This window comes from Falco naumanni, chromosome 3 (genome assembly GCF_017639655.2).
Source record: "Falco naumanni isolate bFalNau1 chromosome 3, bFalNau1.pat, whole genome shotgun sequence".
NCBI classification, from domain to species: domain Eukaryota; kingdom Metazoa; phylum Chordata; class Aves; order Falconiformes; family Falconidae; genus Falco; species Falco naumanni.
The window spans coordinates 1609135-1634599 of NC_054056.1; the positions used below are offsets into that span (position 1 = coordinate 1609135).

A 25465-nucleotide genomic window follows, 5' to 3' on the forward strand; every position below is an offset into this window, starting at 1 on the left:
AGGCGGTCGACTGCAATGGCAACCTCAAATGAAAGAAACCTCAGCTAGCACGCCATGCCTGATGGCCAGGGGAGATGGAGGCAGCCTGGCGTGACCTGCGCCTGCTGTCGCCCCCGCTGCCCCTTCCCAAGGAGCTTGGCCGGTGCACCAAATAATCCTCCTAAGAGGCAAAGTCCTCGTGCTGTTCCTGCAGCCCAAGGTCATGGATTAATGGGAGTTCCTACAGTCTGCTTGCTGTGGTGCCTGTTTCCAAAGTACACCTCGCCTGCACAACGGGAAGGTGGGGGTTTGGGGCCATTACTGGTTTTGGGAATCGCCAGTGTTCTCTGCTGATGCCATCAGCATCTGACAGCTCCTGCAAAAGCAGCTCCAGGAGAATGATCTGAGCTCAGGCAGGGTGATCTGGAGATCTGTGCCCTACTTAGCTGGCGTATATATTTGTCAGTAAGTGGGACACTCAATAACCTGAGATCTGACAGTTTTCAGATCCTGTATGGAGAGATGTCAATCACTCTGGCTTACATTAAACATCTTCCCAGGCATCTGGGCCATATTATAATATCCCATCAGTGCCAAATTACAAACGTGAACCACACATGCTAATCTCTTGATCCTGTCTTATTTCCCTCTTGGACAGTCCCTGAAGGGAGGAAAAAAATGTCTCTTGTGAGCATAGGAAAATGATAAGCCATTGAGGGAGGCTGGAGTGAGCAGTCATCATCCTGTGTCTCTCCCAAGCCAACTATGGATTTTTGCAATGGATTTGAGAGTGTGTTTATGGTCATTTTCACTCTCTGACCCAGTAATAATTGTAATGGAGACATCCAGTAACTGGTAAGTGGAATTACTATAGAAAAAGTCCTTTGACGTTTTGTGTGCTTCTCAGTTTGCACTATGACATAGCCCCACCTCCCCAGGTGAAGTGGGACTGAGCTGGACCTCTGGGGAACCACTGGGTAGCTCAGATCAACTAAGTGGTGAATTTTACATCTTAGAGTAGCTTATGGTTTCGTGCGGGTGAAGGACACTTTCCCGACAGCCCTGGGGATGGGATTCTTTGCATGCAAAACTTGCTGGCGCAGCTCACCCTATTTGCCCGGGCAGCTCTCCTCTGCAGCCAGCAGCTCAGCTCCGCGCAGAAGTAGGATCCTACCTGGAGGTACCCACAGCTCCATCTCTTCTAGGCACGGGCACAGTTACCTGAGCCAGCAAGGCAACAGGAAGCTTCTTGTACATCTTACGGACGCGGAGATGGAAGAGCTTTGCAGCACTTTCTGAGAGGTGTTCAGCTCCCGGAGGCTTGGGGAAACCCAACCATCTCTTTGGGAAACTCCTCCAAGGAGCTGCTGCTGTCTCCTGGGGCACCAGAAGTTGCACACTGTGGACCACAGGACCTTCTCAGTCTAGGTGGGACCCAACAGGAGAGCTGGGCAGGCCCTTCTCGAGCAGAATTTTAGAAAATTTAGCAAATGTTTGAGCACTGCTACTTCTCCCTTGCCACAATGACCTTCAGGTGACCTTGCTTCCCAGTGTGAGAGTAGCAGCAGAAGTGGTTTCAGTCCACTGCAACTGGAATGGACTGGGCAGTTTGCCAAGTGAATATCTGCTGGGTTAATCACTGTGCAAATCTAATCAGGAACTGGAATGTGCCAGGCTCATTACTGAAATTAAATTCACCTCCAATTAAAGAGAGAGCTACAAGCTTCCATCGTGTAGAGGTGCCCCCAGGCTGCCCCTCCCAAAAACAACATAAAATCCAGTCCTGCTGAACTGCAGGTTTGCTGAACACTGGAGGGATTTCCAGGTGCGAGGAAGTGAATTTCTGCTCGTGCTTTCCCCCAAGGCTGTGTAAGGACTTTGCTGATGCCCTTAATAAGTCACCTTGCAAGTCACAAGTAACTTCAATGGTAGGATTTCCAAGGAGCACTTGCCAAGAGAAATGTGGGGGCACAGTTACTGGAACATCTCCCGCGGCAGGTTCTTTGTGGACACCTTTACAAATTTTCACCTTCACACGCTGAATCTTTCCTTGGGACCTACGTGCCTTGTGTCTATATTTCAGAGACCGAATTAAAAAATTAACTTTGCAATGAGAACAGCAAGGCTGCAAAGCCAAGCAGGTAAAAATGCAGAGATGCTGGCTTACAAGGTGTTCAAGATTCATTCGCCCCTTTGGCCTCTATGATCAGACTTGCACTGCCTAATCGCATCATCGCCACCCTCGACAACATCTCTTCCTCCATCTGTGCCTCACCTGAGCATGATCTGATTTCAGGGAAGAACTTTTAACATCTTAGGTCAAAATATGTGTCTGTAACTGAGATCTAACTCTAGAGACCTGGCAAGACTGCAAATGTAATTCCTGGCCTCCTCCTTCTCTAATATTCGAAGAAGAAACAATCCACAAAGATTTGGGATTGGCTTTCACTTGGAGATGACCAACACAGATGGAAACCTTGGAGGCTTTCCGTACACGTCCTCGTTCCTCTCACACTTTTCACTGCCTAATCTAAAATCACAATATTTCCACAAATCCAGCTGGGGTCTGAGCTCTTCCTGCCTCACGGCCAGGAGCCAGGACCGGGTAACACTGAGGAAGGGCCATGCTGGGATGGCTGAGCATCCCTGAGCAGCCCCGGGCTGGGATGGCTGAGCATCCCTGAGCAGCCCCGGGCTGGGATGGCTGAGCATCCCTGAGCAGCCCCGGGCTGGGATGGCTGAGCATCCCTGAGCAGCCCTGGGCTGGGATGGCTGAGCATCCCTGAGCAGCCCCGGGCTGGGATGGCTGAGCATCCCTGAGCAGCCCCGGGCTGGGATGGCTGAGCATCCCTGAGCAGCCCCGGGCTGGGATGGCTGAGCATCCCTGAGCAGCCCCGGGCTGGGATGGCTGAGCATCCCTGAGCAGCCCCGGGCTGGGATGGCTGAGCATCCCTGAGCAGCCCTGGGCTGTCGCCCTAGGACAAATCGTCTGCCCTGGGGGCTGCAGCAGGATCCCCCACTGTGTGCACTTGGGTCTGTGCCTCACACGGTGACGATACCTCCTCAATGCAAGCGATGGACCAAGTGGTCCGTTCAGTGAGTGTCCAGCAGCTGAGGAGTGGAGGACCCGGCACGGGGCACGGCCAGCCTGGCAAAAGCTCTGCCGCGTGCTGTGATCCCGGCTGGATGGTGGGAGCTGGACCTGAAGCAGAACAGAGCACTCGCTCCAAAATAATACCCCAGCAGAGGCTTTGAGTAACCCATTTACAACAAAAGCAAAGGAAATTTCCACGTGAAGGCTTGCGTTCAACAGGGCAAGAGGTGCCACTGCAGCACGGTGGCAGCACAGCTGGGATGGGGGGGATCTGCCTGCGCTGCTGTACACCCCCTGCTTCAGACCGGGGACCCCAGGGCTCTCAGGAGGGTGCTCTGCCCTCCTCCATCCTCTGTTCCTCCCACTTGCACAAAAAGCAATTAAAAATGATTTAGGCTTCTGGTGCCCCCTCTGCTAGGTGAGTGCCCAGTGGGGGAGTGGGGGGCACGGCTGCCCAGCGCACCCCGCCCTCCTTGGGCACCACGTCCTCCAGAGACAGCTGTCCTGGCTCCAGACCCCTGTGCTAAAGCAAGCAGGAAAGTTGTTCAAGCTGACATCTCCCACATTTTGACTGAGCTGAGGGGACTGAGGAGAGAATTACCTCTCTGTTTGTTTTATAAATAATAGTTATAAATTTGTCTCCAAAGAGAAAAAAGGCCTTTTATAAATTATCAAAATGAAACATTTCTATTTTGTCTGAATTTTATATGCATTTATGGGAGCATCAGGTCTATCTATAAGAGTTCTTTAGAATTAAAATGATAGGGTTTTTTGCTGCCAGAGATTGATGAACCACCAAATTCAACGTGGGTCTGCCCCAAGCCATAGCCTGACTTAGCCAGATGGGGAGTTTATAGCCCTGCCAAGGTCAGGGTCAGTAAATCAGTTGCTGTTCTGTGTTCTCAAAGTGCTGGGCAAGAACCCGATTTATTTTTTTTTTTTTTTGCTTGGATTAGTGAGACATTGAGAAACAATGTTTTATTTGTTTCAAGTATATAGGAAATTAAATCTGTATATTAAAGAAAATATTGAATTTGCCAGCAAAAGGATTTCATATGTTGCCATTTCAAACTGGGGTATTGAAGCATTGATTTTAGAAATACAGACACAAAATATTGTCCATTTTGAGGATTTTTGTTATATAAACAACTTGGTAAATGCTACACATCTGCAGTAGGAGCGGTTCAGCCTGAAGGCACATTTTCTCCGTGCCCAAAGCATCACCCTCCTGGATGCCTGGGCGCTCCGGATCCCTGCCAAAGGCGCAGGTGCTGAGCAGAGCTCAGTGCCGGCAGGAGAAGACTTTATCTTTCAGCAAATCCTGTTTCGCTGCCTCACAGGCTCGTGGGCCCCAGGGTGGTTGTGTGCAGACGGCCTGCCCAGTGCTCAGGCGCTGGGTGGGTGTGCAGGGGGTCTGTCCTTGCCGTGGTGTGGAGGGGCAGGGACAGGGCTCCTGCCTGACCTGCTCCCCTACAGGAGCGGGGGAAGCAGAGGGGTTGTTGTGCCATCTTGCTGCAGGCCTTTCTAGACCACTGTCATTGCTTTGGCGTTGTCATCTCCATCTGATCTAGCAAGGTATGTCGTGCCTGTGATTTACATGTGCCTGGTGCAATAGACCCTGTACAGCAAGGCAGAAGGTGCTTGCTGCTGGCAGCGTTTTGATCAATGAAATCTTTGAGTCAGCCTCGAACCTTGGTTCCTTGAGGAACGGGCTCAACCTCAGGTGCAGCCAGCATCTCTGGATCAGCTTCCAGATGGCCGAGGAAATGTGTTTGTCTGCCCAGAGGGGAGTTGGTGGCAGGCTGGACCCCGAGTCCTGTTCCCTTCTCATGACGTGTTTTGCCTCGTTGCTCCTCACACCATTTCAAGAGTTAAGGGGAAGAGATGGCAAAAGGCTGCCAGGCAGATCCCAGCTGGGGTGGCAACCACCTCCCTGCCTGCTGCACCTCTCATTCTGCAGTGAATAAAACTGGTGAGGAATATTCTGGAGGACTTGTATACCATGTTCCTGATACTGTGGCAGGAAATTGCACCCATGATGGACCACACAGCACGTGATTGTTCTCAGCATCTCTTGCTCCTAGTCTGTGTTGTCTTCATCCTGCTCTCAGCCCAGGCCCATGCCTCAACCTCCCAAAATGTGGGCTTTGTTTCACCTGCTTTGGAATGCTGATGCTGATTTCATGTATGAAGTCTGAAGAAAACGTTTTCCGATGCCTTTGAAGGTTCCTGCAGAGTCCCTCCTTCCTTCCGTCTCTCCTTCTTTCCCTTGCGGAGGATGCTCCTAGGTGACTCTGGCATGAGGATGGACCTCAGGCCAAAATTTCTTCTCTGACCTGTGTCCCTGCAGGAATACTGCTAGGAGCCATGCTGTGCCACCTGCAGCCACCCTTCGCTCTCCAGAGGATCATCTCAGAGAGATGCCGGTTCTGAGGCTGCAGGAGCTCCTGAGATCCACCTGCCACATGAAACACCTTCCCCATCACCTCCAGCCGGCTGCCGGGGGTCAGAGGCTGCTCCCGCTCCCTGCTGAAGGGACAGCCCTGCCTGCAGCAGGCATGCCTGTACCCTGCTCCTGACAGGGCGCTTGCACTAACAATGTGACATGAAATTTCTGCAGACTTTGGAACTATTCAGGAACTGCAAGTACAAAGAGGAGCAACCAGGGCTCAGGTGAACTCCTTCTGCAGGTTGGCAGACAACCATTCAAAGAGCACTGCTTGCCAGCCCTGCTCCAGGGCTGGAGGGGAGCCTGGAGTGCAGGGATGAGGCAGAGCCCGAAGAGCCTTTCAGCGGGCTGCGAGGGATGCGAAGACCTTGTTACGGAGCAGAGAGCTCAGCGCTGCCCCAAGGGTTAATTAGCAGCATCCTTTGCCTTTGGAGGTGTTCATCTAAATGCTTCCTCGCTGAGGGACATCCGTCTTTGTTGCCTAGATACAGCCTTGCCCGGGGCTTTGAGAAAGGTACCTGGAGCTTCATTAGACGAGGATGTTAGTGGGATTTTCAGATTTAGCTGCACTATGTAAATTATTACCCAGGGCAGCCCTGAGGCAAAGCGGCTGCCCTTTACTATCAGCCACACATCACATCCAAGGGCTGACAAGGCAAATAAAGGTAATTGTGTCTCTCCCCTTAATCAGGGGAATGTGATTAGCTGGAGGAGGCCTCAGCCAGGTGCTCAGCAGCATTACCTGGCTCAGCACAGTGAGCATCCCTGTGGGCAGAGGCTGGGGAGCAAGGACCAGCCAGGTCCAACACCCTTCTGATGTTGGAAGCCAGCAGCAGGCAAGCGGCCATCTTTCATGGCTTGGAGGAAGGTTGCAGGGAGGTATAATCTTTAGCAAATAAGGAAGATCTGAGGAAATGGTGGTTTGTCTGGGATATTTACCTGGAAATTATGGGACTTGTAAGCACTGATTTAATAAGAATTATATCCATCATTTGAAAATGGTTTGATTTAGATTTAGAAATGGAGTATCTTGGTGCAAGATTTAACATTTTGAAATTTGTTTCTTTTCTTTTGTTGCAATGTATTTCATTAAGTAGCACAAGTTCTCCAAACTCCTGAACACTTGTGCTCATTTACATCTCAGTCACTGGCTTCACTTGAATATTTTGATGCAGTTAGAGGTCTTAACTGTGTTTCTTTTCACCTGGAAAGAACTTAACACAGGGTCATCCCTAGCAAAATGACTAGGCAGCTCATTGTGGTTTCAGCAGACACTGATGCTGCAAGTCATCCTTCATAGATGTGGTTTATGGTCCCATCTGCAGCTTCCAGCCACTGCTTCCTTCCACCTATTGCCCTGAAGGTGTTTTGACCTCTTGCACTAAAGCTTGTGCAAGAGATTTGTGGGTTTTTTCTTATGTATTAAAGTGGATAACTGCAGCTGTCTCCTCCATGCTGTGAGCAGAGGGGTTTTTATTTTTTGGAGTGATGTGTTTTGTAAGGTGGCTTGTCCTGACACCTTCCTTGCTCTTGTTTACAGACACCATTTTTTAGTAGGTTCCTGAACTCCTGAATCAGAGGTGTCAGACTCATGAGCCAGGCAAGCCAGCTTGCACCAGGATTGACGATAAAGTTACTGCTCCCTAGGCGTCCTCTCACCTGCTGCATATAAATCAGTTTATTTCATTTTGCCTTAAAATGTAACTGTACAATGCACATAACGTATGATGCACTGACTCACCACCAGCCCAGCCATCCACACGCTGGGAGTGCAGCTGAGCAGTAACCCTGCCCATCCCCCCATGAGGGCCAGGCCACCTCGGATCTGGAGCCTGGAAACAGGCTGCTTCATCAGTGGACCCGAGTGCAACACACTTAACTGAATTCTTATTAATTCTTCTCAAAATCCCACCCTGCAGTCAGTGACACTGGCCTGCATGGCTTTCTGATTCTAGGAAAGATTTCAGAGTTAGTAGAGACGAAACATGAAAACAAAAAGAGCGAGCCCAGGAAAGCAGCAGGTCGGAGGGCTGGCTGGGCGAAGGTGACCTTCCTCCCTTTAATTTTTGCAGCCTGGCACAGCAGCACACAGCACCTTTCAGCACCTGCTGGGAACGGCTGTGGTTAGCTCCCTGCGGTGACCAGGACACTTCCAGTCCTGGACATCCCAGCCTTGCAGCAGCTGAGCTGGGAGATACAAGACAGAGCCTGCGGCCCCCGGCACTCGCAGCACTGCCCACCCTGCCCCAGCACCCATCCCCTTGCTCGTCCCCTCCGCCAGCACCAGGGCGGTGGCACCCTGAGGTTTTGATGACTTCTGAATGGGACGAGCCCCCTTTCCCCCCTCCCTGAGGCTCTGCGCCAGCCCCTGGTGCTGCGGCGGACCCGTGGCACAGTCCCAGGTGGCATCAGGACACAGGTGTCACCTCGACACTGACACATGGGATTGTGTCGGGGCGGTGGCTGCAGGGATGATGCGCAGCAGCAGCTTCATTAATCGCCTCCCTCTCGTGGCAGCTGCGTGGCTTTGTAAGGTCACACGTGCTTCAAACACGGATGGATTTTGCATGCTTGGTCTTCCGTGTAGCATCAGAGGAGGAGAGCAGTGACCCTGGGCAGGTGGAAATCCCAGGAGCTGTTGCTGATGAATAGCGTAAGTCCTTCAGTGATCCCCGCTCTGCTGATACCGTGGACAGAAGGACTAAACCCCAGCTGGAACAAGAAGGTGAGAGGAGCTGAGCTTAAAATCTGACAGCAAAAATAGAGATGAGAGGAAAATAAAATAGATTGGAGATGAAATGTGCAACTTGGGGGTGATGATGTCCTCCAGAAGTCAAAGAAGACTGACTGAGTCTGAACATCACCTCCAGCTGCAGATCCTTGTGGAAATGCAGGAGCCATTAAATAACAAGGCAAAGGCAGATACACCAAGAACGAGATGCTGACCCCTCTGACAGGGACTGCACCGAGTGCAGCGATGGGTAAGGGTGCTCTTCAGAGGAGGTCACAGACCAAGGCAAGCAAAACTGGCAAAGTTTGGCAAAAAAATCAAGCCAGAGCTGGACTGTATTAAGCGTGGAGCTGAATGTCCCTGAAATGTGCCCTGCAAACTGGGAATTCTGCAACAACTGCCACAGAAGGGAGCATTATGCAAATATATGCGAAGTTATCAAGGCATATGTAATCACAGAAAGTGACAATCAGGACAGCAGGTGGATTGTTCACTGTAACAATGTCCTAAACAAAGGAAAGAAAACAGTGGAGGAATTAAATGGAGACCCACACGCTGCTGAACTCAATCAAGGTGCTCAGGTGATGTGTGGGCAGAGTGAGGCAACCCAGGAAAGTGAGAGGGCAAGTCAGAGAGTAAAACAGAACCCTGAAAAACAAAGTCAGAGGGAAAACAAAGAGAGAAGTTACCAGTGACAGGGATGTTGCCTGCAAAAGGTGTGTTTACAAAGGGTGGTCCCACTTGGATGCAGGTTACCTTTGGGGATTGCAAAGATTTAAAGCCAACCAACTCTGAGACATTTGTTTAATCAATGAGGCAGCTGGTTGTGCCCCACCCTTTTGCACCAAAGAGATCAGGTTTTGCAGGAACTAAAAGGCAGAGGGGACTGCACTGGTCCAGAAAACGGCTGCTTTATGGTGGCAGGATACGTGCAGCGACGGCGTCAGGAGAGGGCTGTGTCCCTCAAGAGCAACCCTTGCAGGGATCAAAAGATGCCAACTCTGGAAGCACTAAGTCTGGAAATAGCTGCAGAGCAGCATCTCGACGCTTCAGGTATCCAGAAAATATCCTTTACCAAAGTACCGATAACCCTGCCATAATGGGCTTCACATCCTGAAAAGGCTCCCAGTGTGTCCCATTCACCTGTGCCTCAAAACAAGCACCTGAGATGTCTTCAAGAAGTAAGAATACATTGGAAAGAGCTGGAAAAGTAGCGAAGAGCAGTTCAGCTAAACTAACTCTGCAGAGTTTAGCCAGGAGCAGTACGCTGATGTGATGAAGCAGCAATGTCATGAAGGACCTAGCTGCCACCCCAGGCAGCACCTTGTGATTACCCTGTTTGAGGCACGTTGGTCCATCTGTTTCATCCAGTCAATCTGACCATTTCCTTGAGTATAACACAGTGAACTGGGGCCAGATCAAACTGGACAGGTTTTGCCTGTGTCCAGGCACTCCTCAGAGATAGGGACTGCTTGCTCACTTGTCAGCTACCACAGCAGCCAGGTCCAGGAGTCTCAAAGAGATGATGAAGAGCAGGGATTTTTGCAATACTTGTTGGCAATGAGGCCATGGTCACCACAGACCGTTTCAAGTACATGTCTACCACAACTGGAAAGCTCTTCCATAGAGGACTCAGCAATGACACCATGGATTGTGGATGTGACTTCTTGGACACCTCCCGTGAAAACACTGGGCACATTTCAGGCACCTCCCTGTGAGGCTGATTTCGAGCCGTCAGGAATGACTTCACGTACATAGTTCCTAGATGTGTTGTAAGGACCAGGAAACTTTCATCAGGAGTAATAACAGAGCATCCTTTCAAAGCAGCCTCTATGGAAGGAGCACTCATATTTGTGAGTCAAAACGATTTGAACCATAGAGGCAGCTGCGCCGGGGGCCAGCCCCGCTGCTTTCAGCTGGAGCACACACCAGACTGGGACTGGGGCAGTCATTTCACAACTTGGTCAGTGAAGATAGGGAAGTTAGGGAGAAGTTTCTCTACAAAAACTTCATCTGGAGGTGGAATGACGATCTCACGTTCTTAGCACCAGCCAGCGCAGTGCGTCAGCATTGGCATTCAGTTATCCTGGCTTGTAAACAAGTGTGTAATCACAGCCCTCTGCTGCAGCATTCACGGGAACACACCTGGAAAGGTAGGCTTGCTTTTAAAGAGAAATCCAACAATTAGCTTTTAGTCTGGCAGATTTTGATTGCACCTCCACAGATGTAATTTCTGAATGCCTTGATTTCATTAACCGTAATGAGTGGTCCCTAACCCATTTGTCCGTAGTGTCACTCAATGGACGGCGCGGTGCTCGCACAGCAACAGGTCCCTGTGTCCCACCTGGCAGCGCGTGACTCAGAACGGCTCCAGTGCCACGAAGTGATGCAAACTCTGTTATCTCTTTTCACCCAGATGAATGAACCCTGAATCAGATGTCGATAGCTGCTTGACATTCTTGGAGATCTCTGCGTGCTGGTGAGTTTATCTCCATACAGTTTCCCTGTTGAGAGAGTAACAAAGGGCTCAAGCGCCTGCAATAGGAAGCTGTGGAAGGGGTTGAGCAATCCAAGGAATGCTTGAAACACCCACTTGAGTTTTGGCTTTGGAGCCTTGTGTTTTGCCTGTGTTTTTTTCTGTGTTCTCTTGGGTAGATGTCTCAGTTTCTCAATTCCTGCCACATGGCCTCAGTTTTTGGTGGGATCTTCCTCTCCTTGCCAGAAGCCAAGCACTGTGTTTGTGGAGCAGAGTGCATGGGATAGAAGCAGAGGAACAAGCAGGGAAATGCACATGAATACATCACCAGCTCTTGCTACAGCAGGAGAAAGGCAGGGAGGGGGATAGCCACGGTATGAAGTTGTCAGGACAAACAGAACAACATCCTTTGCATGACACAGTGTCTTGGGTCAGCATTTGCATCGTTCAAATCTTTTATCTGCACAGCTCACTTTTCATTTCTGCTGAGCCCTTAAGAACCATGCGCAGAGTTGTCTCATTACTGTATTTAGCTCATGAGTAGCTCCCTCAGCTCACCCTGAGCTCTGGCAGCTGCATACAGTGACAGTTACCAGGTGGTAAGCATCTCATTGTTTGCAACCATGATCCCTGTGGAAATGATCACTTTAGGTATCTAAGCAGCTCCTTCCTCCAGCCTGCCATGGGGAGCGAGCTCTGCAGCCGGGCTGTGTGTGCAGCTCTGGATGCCGCAGGTATCTCAGCCCAGAACCCCCACGTGCAAAGACTACACCTGCAGGTGGAATTCAGCGGGGGGGCAGAGGGAGGCAGTGGTTTGCAGTGATTCATGTCATTGCCACCCTGCGGTACCCACACCAACACGTCTTTCAGTGGGAAATGGGCAAGTGGTGAGATACAGCCCTGTGATGGCTCCCAACAGTTGCATTTTGAAATCCACATGACAGACCCTAACCTGAAACTTCATGCGTCTTCTTGTGCTTTTCTGCTTTTCTAAACCGTGGCCTCAGCATCGAACCACGGATGGGGGAGGGCTGCATGGCACTGGCTGCAGCCACCTCTTGCCAGCCCTGTGCATGGGCAGGATGCTCTGTGTTGTGCTGTGTCTGTCACAACTCTGTCTTCGGTGTTGCGAAAAGGGGACTCGTTCCTGCTGGACACACAGGAGGGGAAGTGTCTGGTGCTATAATTCCACCTGGGAGGTTTGTGAAGTCCTTTCTACCAGTGTCTGGTGGAAGCTGAGCTATTGCTGCTAAGTCCTATACATCCTTCCTCCCATGCTGCTTTGCCAGAGGAGCATATTTGACTGCCTGTGACCAGACCATGACCACAGCTGGCACCTGCGGTGGTTGAAACACCATCCACAGAGGGAACGGGAGAGTCCAGCCCTGTGCAGGCTCTGCCCTTGGAGAAGGCTGGAAGTGATAGAAGCGTACTGTGAGCTCCAGGACCATTTTGCTGCTTCCCAAGCAGAGAATATCTCTAGCTCCTCTTTTGGATGAGGCGGAGGAGCTTTGTGCCCCTTTCTCACCTGCCTGTGAACTAAAGGAGCCATGACTGTCACTGTATTCCTGATCTGACCAGCCTGGAGGAAACCCAGCCCTGCATCTCCCTTCACACTGAGTCTCTGCCCTTGGAGAGAGCACCCCTGGGAACTGGCAGAGATGGGGACCCTTGCATGGACATGCACCACAGGCAGAATACCCTTCACAAGAGCACACTTTGCAGCACAAATGACTTCTTCTCCCCAGGAGCTCTGCAGGGGCTATCTCCAGCGTGCTGGGTGCCTGCAGCCTCTCCACGTTTCCTGTTTTCATTCCAGTATCTGCAGTGCTAACATACCGCATGCCTCGAATTCCAGCCCTGATGCACCGGGAAAAGGGGCCAAGGGCAGATTCATGGGAGTCTTGCAGCCTTCCGTGCCCTTTCCCCAGCCAGGCTGAGGATACCGATAGCTCCCTGACTCCTTCCTTCATCCTTTTTCTTCCTTTCTCTCTTGTAATTCCTGGAGTTGCTGTGTTATCTGTCAGCATTTTAGTGCTGCAGATTCTGTCAGAGAAGGGCACCGATTTGCCCTGCTTTACCGAGAGCAGCAGTTGGGAAGAGCTCCCACACTGACTCAATGCCGTTAGTCTAGTGAGAAAGTGTGTACAAAAACCTGCTCTGAAGTCCAAGAGCTTTTGCAAAAATGTGGCAGAGCCAACATAACACCATTTCCCCATTGCAGTGATAACTTTCTAATTCCTCCTTCCTAATGGTATAAATCAGGAGTAAAACCCTTAAGTCAGTGGAAGGATTGTCTTGACAAATCTTTAATAACACTGCCTTGACTGCAGTGTCAGCCAGACCCGTGCCTTCTGTGCCTTCCTTCAGCTCCCAGCCAGCAGTGATGCACAGTACCCAAGACGCACAAAACATGCAGACCTGGCAATTCACAACCTCAGGGACAAATTCTGCTCCTTCCCATTCTGGTGGTTGGCTGAGGACAGATGTCACAGCACAAGCAGTAAGCTGTGGCCAGTCCAAACCCCAGCCACACGCAGCAGCCCAGGGAAGTGTTTCCATCCCTGTGTGGGGGGATGGAAAGATTCTGCTCTTGGCAGGACCCGCGCCCGTCCCACCTGCTGCTGGCACCCGTGGCAGATCGTGGCTAAGCCACGGCTGTGCCTGCGGATGAGCAGGACACACACTTGCAACTACAAGGACTGAAGGCAGGACTCACGTTAGTTCATCCAAAAGCTGTGCTGTCCTGCAGGTAGCTGCCCCCCCCGCCAAGGAAGGTGGCAGGGGTGCCAGGGCAAGCAGTGGAGAAGCAGCGAATTTCTGCCCCAGGTGGAGCTTTCTCCAACACCCTTCTCCAGCCCTGCCCTTGGCTTTGAGCTTGCAGGTCTTGTGGCCCAAAAGAAAGCACCTCCACAATGTTACATACCTACTGCCCACTCCTGAGCCCCCGCCTGCCCCCTCTCCCAGCATGGGGAGGAGCCGGGTGGGCAGAGGGGGGGAAGGGCAGCTCCAGTCTGGTGAGCACAGCCTGGGAGGGAGGGTGACCTCCGTGTGGCCCAAGCAGGGGGCAGAGGAGCAGAGCAGTAGCTGGACAGGGCTCCAGCTGGCCAGCAGACCTCAGCTCAGCCCACAGCGTTTAGAATCCCAGCCTGGGATCAGCTGGCATCCAAGGGTGACTTCTAAGGTGTCCCTGCAAGATAATCCACGGCAGCAGCTTCAGCTCCGGGCAAAGCACACACCTCCTGCAAGGGCCTGAAGGGTGTGAGAGCTGCAGACCTCCCTGTGGCAGGTACCTCCGCATCAGGGGGGAGATGCTGCAGCCGCTGTCCATCCCCTGGGGACGGTCCTGCACACGGTGGGTTCACCCACGTTCCTCTGAGCATTTCAGAGCCCATTTTAGCTGCACTCCTGCGGTGGATTCCTTTGCTTTGGGCTTCTGCTGAAAATTCCTGATTTTCTTTGTTTTAAAATCATATTCTCTACCCACTGAAACAGCAGCTTGAACTGAGAGGTCTAAAAGACAAACACCATCTCTTACCACATTTTAATTATTTGTCTTACTTTTACTTGCTTAGAGACACAGGTAGTTTAAAGTGAACACATGATTGTTTAAAATGGAAAGTGTTACTTTTTCAGGAAGCATTATATTTTTAAAATGTTGGGTTTAGTAATCTCTTTTTTACTCCCTTCACTTTCCCCCCTCCTTATTTTTTACCTTTAATGCACCCTAGACACACATTTCTCTTGTAAGAAAAACGGGACGGATTTTGAAAAATACAAAACTGTGTGAGAGACAAGAAAAGACAATCAAATTGGCTATTTTTTCTAGGTTGAAAGCACAGAATCACTGTGCAAAGTTCTCCAGCATTCTTGCAGGGCTCTAGGAAAGAGGCTTGTTCTGAAAAGGCTGTTCTGATGAAATCACATTTTCCATGACAAAAAAAAGTCTTTGTCAAAGACGTCTTGACAGCTTGCTCTTGGCTTTGCCTGCTGGCTGGAGATGGGGCTCTTTCAGTTATTTATGTAAATGTTGTCAGGGAATGAAGTGAAGTGTGGGAAGGGGGGCTGCTCCTGCGCCTCGCTGAGCTGTTAGCCTGGTTGGCAACCAGGTTCTGCCAGGCTGTAATACCAGTAATACCAGTCAGGACAAAGTGGTGCCTATAGCATCCCAGCCAGCAGGGACCTGACGCCTCTGCAGCCCTGGAGAGCAGTCTCTCTCTAGACGAAGCTTCTCTGGTGCAAGAGCCGCATGGGCACAAGCCGTGTGCTTGCAGCCTGTTGAACTGGGATAATCCGGGGATCTGTGAGGTCCATCCACCCTTCTCACAGCCTGGAAATGCAGCCACAGCTGGAGGAGCAAAGGTCAGTTGGAGGTCACCAGCTCTTCTTGCTGCACATCCCTCAGCCTGGTCTAAGGCTGATCATCCTGCGTGCCAGAGGCAATTTGTAAATCGTGTGCTGGTGGCTAAGCCCAGCTTGGCAATGTCTTCATGCAGAAAAGAGGAACAAGTGGTGCAGGGTTTTAAATAGATCCTTTGATGCTGCCTTTTTGTGTGTCTTTCCAAGTGACCTTTCCCACCTCATTTTTACTATCACTCACAAGAGTCAGGTCTTGCATTTTCTTGCCTGATCATGGGAAAGGTCCCATCCTGAGAAGTTTTGTTCTTAATTCTAATCTTCTGCGATTTTCTGGAAGCCATTAAAAAATCCCATCTCCTTCTGAATTTTACTTAGTCTTTGAGGACAAGAATTTAGGAAGATTCATAAAAGGAGGTGAACATCTTTGTGCACAGGAGGAATACCCTGCTGTCACAATAGACAGCAATGAGAAATACAGAAGAGGTGTTCAGGGTTTAAGTCAATCTTGTTTAAGCTGATCTTCAGAGATTGGATTGAGGCTTAACATAGAAAGAAATGCCCTGCATCTGCTACCACAGGGTTATTGCACCTTCTGACTGTTGTCAGAAGGAGCCAGGGCCATGTGCACGGCTCACTGTGAGCAGACACAGTGCCCTTGCAGCCCTAAGGGAAAGGCTTAGGGACTGCACGACCCCATTTCCTCGATGCACTGGTGCTTGTTGACCAGGACCATGGTTTTAATAGCACAGCATGGCCAGAGAACCGAAACGATTAGGTGGCTCTCTAACCCAGCTGTGCTGCAGCCCCTGCAGTTGTTCCCTGCAGGACCTAGCTCCCACGGGCAGCTCCTTGCCCTGCTGGCACGCTCACCATGCTGCCATCACTCCTCAGCTGAGGGAGTCCCTAAGCATAAGCAAACACAGGGATGAGTCCCCAGGTGGGTATGGGACATGCTCAGCTGCTGAGCACGCGCTCCCTCTACACATGTCTGTGTGCCAAGTGGCAGGGTTGTAGTGTGCAGCACCTTCAGGAAGTTTTCTTCCACAACAGCTCACCATGCAGTGTGGCTTTCCTGGCATTTTAAGCAGGGCAGGCGCTGCATGCTGTGAGCCGCTGCTCCCCTTAGGGCCATAAAGCTCCCTCCATCCCAGCCTTGGTCTGGCATGGTCCTGCCCCCCCACAGCTGCCTATCCTGCAGGCCAGAATCAGTGTCCTGGGGAGGAAGGTGGGTAGCGCTGCAGTTTGTAAGCAAAATAAATCAGGAGCCCAGAGCTCCTGAACCATCTGTCCCTCCCTGAGAACTGCGCAAGGCAGAATCCAACCACCCTATTAGCCCCTCTGCTGCTGGCAGGACTCCCAGATCCCTCCATTTGTGACCAGCCAACATGCCCTTCATTTTTTCCTCTCAACCTTCATTTAATGTGTTTGGGAGTCCAATGTGAGCACTGCTTCCAGATAAAAGCATCTGCTCCAGATAAAAGCATCAGCTGGAGGCATCAATGTGATTTCTAAGTACATGAAAAACAGAAGGCACCCCCAGAGCGGACCCGACCTTCCCAGGCAGGAGCCAACGGAACCATCAGAGGGGATGGTGTGGGGCAAGGCTAGAGGAGGGGGCTGGTGGAAGAACGGGAGGCAAAGGGGCCTTCCCTTCTGTCCACCTGGGTCTGCCAGGCTTTGAGAGGGCTTGCTGAGGACCAGGTCACCAGAGCAGCGTGGGGGTGAGGAGCACAAAGCAAGAGGAGGGAGGAGGTGAAGGGGATGAGGCAGGGAAAGGCCGGTCAGGTGTGTGATATGCCAGCTTTGGCAGTCAGTGATGAACGTGGAGGTAGAGGAGGGGAGGAAGGCTTCTGCTGACTTCCCATTGACACTGTGGACATGTCCAACCACGGTGACTCCAATGGAAATGAAGAGTTCCCAGCCCTGGGGCACCCTTTTTGTGTAGCCTTGAGAAAGAAGCGCTGCTTGGCTCTTCCTCAGTTTCCCTATCTATAAAACAGGACCTCCACTGAGACCCTGCCGGCCTGCCACACCGTGAGCTCCATGGAGAGAGCAGCATCAGGCGTGATCCCTGTGTCCCATAGCTGGATGGTGCTGTGCACCGAGCACGGCTGGCTAGAGTTTACTCCTCAACAGCCCACCTCTAGGGCCAGCTCTCAGCCTTTCGGGGTCAGTAAAGGAAAGAATGATGCTGCACAATGGGATTTGTCACTTAGATGTGGGAAGGTGCCAATTCCCTGGTACCTGCTGGTGCATCACAGCAATGAGACTTAGCCCTGCCTCTTGCTTTTAGCAGCACCAGGGTCGTGCAGCAGAGGACTGGGACGGGGGCAGCTGGTTTTGGTTGGTTTTTTTTTTGCTTTAGCTCTTTCAAATCGATCCCACCCCTCTGCTTCTCTCCCAGAACTATGCAAAGTCAGTTCAGGGAGCAAAAAGCAAAATCCAGATTCCCTCTCCTGGGACACAGCCTCTTTAGAAGTCCAGAGACTTTGCTGGGATTCAGGTGGTGGCAGCTGAGAAGGGACAGGTCTCCCAAAGTGACAGTGCTGGCCATCACACCAGACACTGCTGCTCTGTGGAGGAGGCTGGACACTGGCCCAGACTGGTGATACAGACTGGCTGGACTGGGATCTCTCGCTCAGTGCTGACCATGGGCTGACCCTAGAAAGCGGAGGGAAACAGCAGGTAATAGAGCAAGGAAATGCCACCGCAGGTGCGTGAATGTGAGTCATCCCCATGCTCACATTTTCTTCTGCGTTATTATCCTTTTTAAAAATTAAAGATGGTAATAGGTTACTGTAGTTGAAAGTGAGATAATGGGAGATTTTAGGGAGATAAAATTATAACGGTATCCAGGGAGAGAAGGGGATAGGGAGAGAAAATTGAAAGGGATTCATTATGAACTTATCCACACCTACAAATATTCCCCCAGGTTAGGACCTTATGGTGTTAATAATTAACCAAAATCTTATGAAAGCTAAAATAACTACAACACACACGAAGATCATTGCTTCAGTATTCACCATGTGCACAAACCTTGCCCGCCACTCGTTTCAGTTACTGTGGCAACAGTACATCTGCTTTCCACAATATCCTTCATTAATCATTTACACCCAGGGGAAAAAAAAAGACTTGGAGAAATGATACCACAGAAGCTATTTCTGCTTGCCTCCCGCCAGCGAGTGGGACCAGCTCTGAACGCAGCCTTTCGGCAGCTCTTTGCAGCCAGGCCCCTGCACAATATGAGGTAGGGGCTGGGTGCTCTTAGCCCCTCTGCAGCCTCGGTGGGTCTGGGCTATTCCCTCAGTTCGGTGATGAGAGTGGTGGTGACCCCTGGCAGGGGGAACAGGGTCCTCAGAGGGAAGGGTAACTGGAGGAGGGATGCACTTCCAAAAAGTTTACTTTTCTGGTGCTATTTCTTTTTCTTGCCCACTGCAGGAAAGGAGCCTTTGGGAGGTACCTCACACTCAGGCAGCACCCTTGGAGAGGCTGGGTGGGTAGGAGAAGGACTCGTTCCCTTCCCCTATCTCTGCCCCATCTCATCCTTTAGGAGTCGGGGTGAGATGCAGCACATCCAGCTGAGCTGCAGCTCACCCGCAGATGCCTCCCACTCCCAGCAAGAGGAAGGAAGCACCACCAGTGTTTGCACTAGGAGACCACTCAGCAGCGGCGATGGCGAGGCAAGCATCTCCCAGCACAGCGGGACAAGCCTCTTCCAGCTGTGTCCATTCCTTGTCCTGAACAGACTTCCAGCAAATTCCTGTGGCAATTGCAGTGCAATGGCCCTACGCGATGTCCCTGCCATAAAGGCAGTGGAGCATTTGCCATTGACCAGAAGGTGAAGTGTGGCGTGCACTGGGAGGTGCTGGGACACCCTTCGGAGCAGCCTGCCGCTGAGACCTGCCGAGGAGCCTCTCCTTGCAGCAGTGCCTGTGGCTGGAGTAACGGCTGGCAGTGTGAAACAAAGTGACAGCAGGTGCCTCCCCAAAGGGTTACTCCTTAACCACGTCGTGGCACAGATCAAACCGGAGGAGATGATGGAGTGGGATTGTGGACTGTGGGGTTGTGGCTATCCCTGGCCCCACAGAATGAGTCCTGCGGGTCCCACCAGCATCTCCTGAGTGCACAGCAAGGGCATCATCCAGGACCAGCGCAGCATCGCAGCACCTCTCCAGTGTCCCCATCAGCCTCTAGCAGCAAAGACAGAACCCCTTTCCCCCATGGACTTCTGTGCTCTATGCCCTGGACAACACCGAGGTGGATAAAGGGAATCCTCCCAAAACTTCCTAATAAACGGGACGCGCCTCTGGATTTCTTAGCCCCGGGAAGAGTGAACCTGTCTCTGCAGCCAAGTGCAGAAGGTGTCAGTACTGAGTCACTTCTTTGCTCACAAATTCTGTGCCATGGGGAAGTGGGATGAGGAGGGGTTGCTGCAGAGGACACAGCAAAAGACAGATACCTGCACCTTGCTGGATATCTCCAGAAGGTTTTCCATCCTCAGCTGCATGAGGAGAGGGGAGATTGTCAGGAACTGGGTGTTTAACTCTGGGAGCCACCAACTTCAATGCTCCTCGTGGAGACCCAAGGCTGCTGAGAGCTGCTGCAGAGGTGCCAGGGACAAGGCAGCAGCACACTGCCATTTCAGGAAAGCCTCAGCTTCCCAGGAGCATCACAGAGGTATCATTCAGCTGTGCATACCCAGATCCCAGCAGGGAGTTCCAGAGCCACTGGGGACTGTGGGTGGAGTGGTTCAGGGTTTCTCTGCAGCAGCAGCAGAGCCAGCCCTTCATCTTCCTTCTTGTTCCTGTCCTGTGGATGACAGCTCAGCCACAGAACAGGTTAAGTGTTCAGGGCTACCTGTCCTGCATCCCAGCAGGGTCACATGCTGGTTGCTACAAGCAAATGATCTTCCCAAAATTTTGGAAGCGCTTCAGCAACCAGCCCAGAGGAACCCCTTCTCTGTCACGGCCACGAGCACAGGGAGCGTTGGTCCCAGCTCTGGAGGCATCACCCTGGGCTGAGGGAGGCGAGGACAGGCACACAGGGAGCACAGCGGGCTCTCGCAGCGTCGCCCAGCCCCTGGCAAGGATAACAGCAAAGCAGACCTCTTCAAATAACCAGGACCTCTTCAAGACAGAGAGTAAGATCCTCAGACGGCCTGATCTCTGCTTAATCCCTGCAAACAGACACCTCTGATTAGGAGGATTGGTTTCTTCGGGGAGGGGGGAGCTGACTGGGGGCTTTGCCTGGTAGAAGCGAAGAAGTGACATCTGGTGCTGTGTTCCTAAACCCAGACAGCCCCTGACTTCTGTCCCCAAACTAATTCTCAGCCTTCTCACTTTTCCTCCTCATCCTGGCACCAAACCTCCTTCATCAGCATCTGACCTGGAGTATCCACGTCTCTCCATGGATAAGCTGACATCGTGCCTGGGACCAGAGAGGAGCCCTGAGCCCCTGGAAGGCGCAGGCGAGGTGGGCAAAGGTGGGCAGGAGTTGCCCTCGAGGATGCGGCGACAGCTTTGTCTGCAAGAGCTGGGTGGGCAGTGGTGCTCAGCACACCCTGCACCACTGACACAAATTAGAGGCGCCACATCAGTGCCACAGAGGTCTCAGTTAATGAGCAGGGGCACTAATGAATCTGTATGTTATTTCAATGTATCCTCTGCCTCTAGGACAGCCCTGGGGCGCTTCAAGCAAACAAATGAAGGAAACGTGTCTATTAGGGCTGGCCGTGCACCTGGGCCACCCCTGCCACCAGGAGCTGCCTGGGTTCAGGGCAACTGTACATTCACAGAAGTGATTTATACAGGCTCACAACAAATATTTTTGCTGAAGATTTTCTGCAAGATTTGCCAGGGTTTTTGTCAAAACAAAAAATGACATTTGTCTTATTGAGCTGGGGCTTTTTCAGGCTCATTTTCTTAATGAGAATCTGAAATTTCGACCCTCCCCCAAGTTATACACTGTTTTCTGTGTTGATGACGATTGGTTTTGGCTGAAAATAATTTTGATGCAAAATGTTCAGCTGTGTCTCCAGCAGGGTAAAGCTCTAACGGAGCCCTGCGATGCAGAAGTGCTGGCATGACTGAATGCCTTTGCTTTAAGAGGCAGCAAAGAGAATAGCCCCTGGCAAGGAGAGAAGAGCCCTTTCCATCCCAGCTGCATTCTTGGAGCAGCCTCAGAGAGGTAGGAGACCCACTGAAGTATCTCAAAGTACCAGCCTGCTGTGGTGAGGAGCCCATGGTTTTCTGGCTGTTTTCCTCCCACCCTAACCCAGTGGGATGGCTCTGAAGGCACACTGCAGACTGGGCAGCAGAGGAGAGAAATGCAGGGGCAGAGGGGAGGATGCTGGTGATGCTCAGGGCTGAGCTGGTACCGAGATTTTTGGCATCTGAGCAGGCTTGGCTGGACATCTAGGCATTCAGATGTGCCCAAGGAGAAAGGAGGGGCATCAGGGGTCTACATTTTGCTAACCCAAGCCAAGGGTGACAGTTTTGTAATGGTTCAGCCTCAAGAGGTTTTATGGATAGCAGTAGCCCCAAAGTAGGGTGCCACCAGGGAATTACACCACTGACAGGGAGTGTGAGTGGGATGCTGGACCCCCGTGCGAGGGAGTCTGCAGAGGAGGTGATGTGACATGTGTGCTGGAGCTGCCACAGCTCCCTGCAGGAAGAGACCTCCTAAAGGTGCTGGGGAGGTCTCACCACCCTGAACTCTTGTCATCTGGAGAGGACCAAGAGGTGAGAATTACGGCTCCTGGAAGTGTGAGAGCATCGTACAGAGCAGCACTGGCAGAGCAGCACACCTATAGGAACCAAAGGTGGAAGAGCAGTGGAGCAAGAACAGGATGTTTTTGTGGGAAACCCTGGTCTGAAGCAACTGGAGGCATAGGGTGCAATCTGCCAACAGGCAGGACGCCACAAATGCCAACATCACCTCAGGCCTACGTCTGAACAGTGAATTAAATAGGTCTGGAAATATGCCCAGGCACTGGGACCAACCAGCATGAGCACCCCACACTATCTTCTGAACTTGCCTGGTCCCTGCAGCAGGATGGATGCATCCAAAACAGTCCCAGGAGCACTCCAGCTGCCGACCACGTCCAGAAATTGCTTTGGAGAGAGCTGTCTGGCACAGTCCAAACCCAGGGCCCTTTCTGACAATTTAGCAGTGCAGACAATGGCTTTTCTAACCCTGGCAAGCACTGCCAGGCGCCATTCAATGCATCTGCCATGGTCTGGTGCTCTGTAGTAGAAATGAGGACTGAGGGTTTGGCACCTGGCATTGGTTCATCCCAGAGAAAAAGCAACAACTCATTTTCTGTCATTAGATCCTGTAAGAATACTTCTAAAATGAGAGTTATGGGTTAAAATATACTTTCTGCATGGAGTGGGTAGACAGATCAATTAATCAATCAACAGACTGCTTAGATATACAAGCAGACCATTGTTACCCAAGGCTGAGTGGAGATCAGTGGCATGCACTGTTGTAACAATTTCCCATTTGCTGCCATGCCATGGGGCTCTCATTTGCCATTTTTATGATTATTTATGCCACATTTGTCCATTTGTTGGCATCACATTCAGTAGTGTTATCAGCTGGTTGAAGTAAGTTTGAACACAGTTCAATAAAAATAAATCATATGTGTCCCAGGGTCACAGAGCCCCCACAGGAACGCTTGCTCCCTCAGCCCTAGGCATGGCACAGCTGGATGAGACCTCTCATGTGTCCCACCAGGGAAGGAAAGACACCAGGACAGGACAGCAAGAGTCCCTGCAGTGACAGGCTGCGGACAAATGCTGCTGCAACACATGGCAGCACCAAGAAGCCGGTGGAGATGTCTTCCCTCTGGGTAATGCCCTAGACCTCTTCCCTTGGAGCATCACCCTTCTTGTCACAGAGTATGGAGGTGGATTTGGGCCCCAGGCTGGACCCACAGTCCATCTCCCCAGCCTGTTCTCAGGGGGACAGGGCTGCAGACACCCCCCCCCCCAGCCCTTCCACTGCTGGCCAGTCATCCCAGTCAGCCTAGGAAAGGATTTACAGGGCCTGGACTCAATGCTCAGGAGTCTTTCCCAGGTCTCGGTTGCTAAATAGAGCCCTGTCAAACTCTAACACCTTCTAAGTGGAAAGGTGTCCACTCGTGTGTCCAGCACACCAGGTAATAAGGTGGACAGATTTTAGCAATCAGGAATCCCAACATGTGGGTTATTTTATTATACTTTTCTCAGAATTTTTGCTTCAGGACAGTTGAACTCAATGGCACATTAGGGAGTACAAAGCAAGCGAGCTAATTCAGTCCAAGCAACTTGGAATTGTTGAACAAGGGAGTGCAGCCCCTCACCTGCGTCTCGGGCACGCTGAAGCTTCACCCATGGTAAGGGCAGCCAGGTTTGCCCCAGGCTCTGCCATGAGCCCATCACCTGCCCCCGAGGCCAGCAGCTCTCCGAGAAAAGGGGACAGTACTGCCTAAGTGTCCCAAAGTACATGGGCTGTGGAGGAGAAACAGAGCAGCCCGTCCAACTCCAGCTGCTCCCCAGCTAGGGGAGGGTCCGTGACCCTCGTCCAGGCTGGATGGTCCTGTAGCCTGGGGTCTGGTCTCGGACCATGGCAGGCACGGGCACTGCTCTCCGGGGCCGTGGGCAGGCTCTGCCGTGCCTTCAGCGCGGGGCTGGCTCAGCACCAGGCTCCCACTGGGCTTCCACCCCACGCCCGAGCCGGGGGACGAGTCGGGGCAAGTGGGGGCTCAGGGCTGGAGCGTGCCCACCTGGCTCCGGAGCGATGCCGCTGCCTCCATCCCAATGCACCCAGCTGTCAGGAGCGGGAGGGAGGAGGGAACTGTCGGTTTGTATATTTTGCACTGTAACCTTCTGGGGTGGAAAATAGCTCTAAGCACCAAAGAGGAGAATTAAAGCACATTTTAATGATATGTGTCTTATGTCTGAATGAGCATCTCAGATTACAATATTATTTAGGTCCATGTGATGAAATCCAGCCGGTGACAAATCTCTCATCATCTCCTTCTACATTAATACACATATTTACGTTTTAGAGCTTAAATTTAACTGTTATGTTCTTTCAAAAGTAATTAAACTAGGCTTCAAATGAGGAAACAACCTCGTGTACTCTCTGCCCGCCAACCACACATGAATATTAAAGGAAGTGGTCAGAAACAGATCTATTTGTGAAAAAAAATTATAAATTAATTAAATGCAGTTTTCCTTCCCTGCAGCTTCATTCAACCTTTATATCAAAACCGACATGAAATGCATCTGTGTTCATTTGTTCAAAAAAAATCCTTTGAACACATCTCCATCTCCATTTAAATTAAAAAATGACTTAGCACAGAGAATAACAAAAAGCCTTCTGTGCAAGAATACAATGAGTAATAAACTTCAAATCATATCTGCATGAAGGATTGTCAAGTTGGATATTCTTTTTCCATATGACCTGTTTTTTTTCTAATTGTTGTATCTTTCCTGGCTCTGATTTTATAAACAGTGGCACCTCTCCTCTTAGCTGGCTTTAAAAGAGGTTTGTTTAATCTTTGACATTTCTTATTCCACAGGCTTCTTTGCAAGTGTCACACAATACAGCCTTGTTGGTCTCAGTTTAATTAAACACAATTACTTTGATTTAAGTAGCAGAGGCAGTGACACTTTAAAAAGTTCCTTTTCTGCTTGAAAAATAATACAGTGTCAGTGAATAATTAAAACATACAAATCATCAGAATTAATTAGCATCTTAACACTTTCAAATGCTTAAGAGTCTTTATTTCTGGACGATCCGTTTGAAATGCTTTGCAGGTACTGTTGGGATTCGCAGGCAGCTTTTTGGTGATACTCTTCGGGGCCGTGGGCAGGGACCTTCACCTTCCCCAGCAGCCAGGCGAGGAGCTGCGCCTGCCACAGGGTCACCTGCGATATGAAATCCTCCTCCCCGTCTCCTCTGAATATGCAAAGCCGACTCCTGCGCCAGCACAGCCCCCCACGCCGGGTGCTCAGCCCCGTCTCCCCGACCAAGTCCTGTAGGAACCAACCTCATTTCAGTGCAATCCAGAGCCGTGCTGCTTTCCTGGTTTCTTTGTGAAAAAACCCAAAAGGTGAGCATCCATCGCCGAACGGCGCTGTCTCGGCCACGGCCGGGAAGGCCCAGAGAAAATCCCGTCACCCCACCTCCCCCGCAGGACCCGGCACCCCCAGAAGCACCCCTGTGCCCGCTCCGCAGCGCATCGTGCTCCTGGTCACTTATTTCTATGCAGTTCACATGCACTGTATAGTAATCTGTCAATATTCAGTGCGGTCATTCCCATACGCCACTCCATCAATATTTATTGCAGTAATTTCCACTCATCTGAATAATAGAAACTGCAGATGA

At 51.2% G+C, this 25465-nt stretch overlaps 1 long non-coding RNA gene across 1 annotated transcript; it reads left to right on the plus strand.

Annotated features, from left to right (window-relative positions):
• Window positions 1-2879: 2879 nt before the first annotated feature.
• On the plus strand, window positions 2880-24015 carry LOC121085420. Its single transcript, XR_005827066.1, has 3 exons — window positions 2880-10406; window positions 10544-10732; window positions 18527-24015. It is a non-coding gene; the product is annotated as an uncharacterized LOC121085420 (long non-coding RNA).
• The last annotated feature ends 1450 nt before the right edge of the window (window positions 24016-25465 follow it).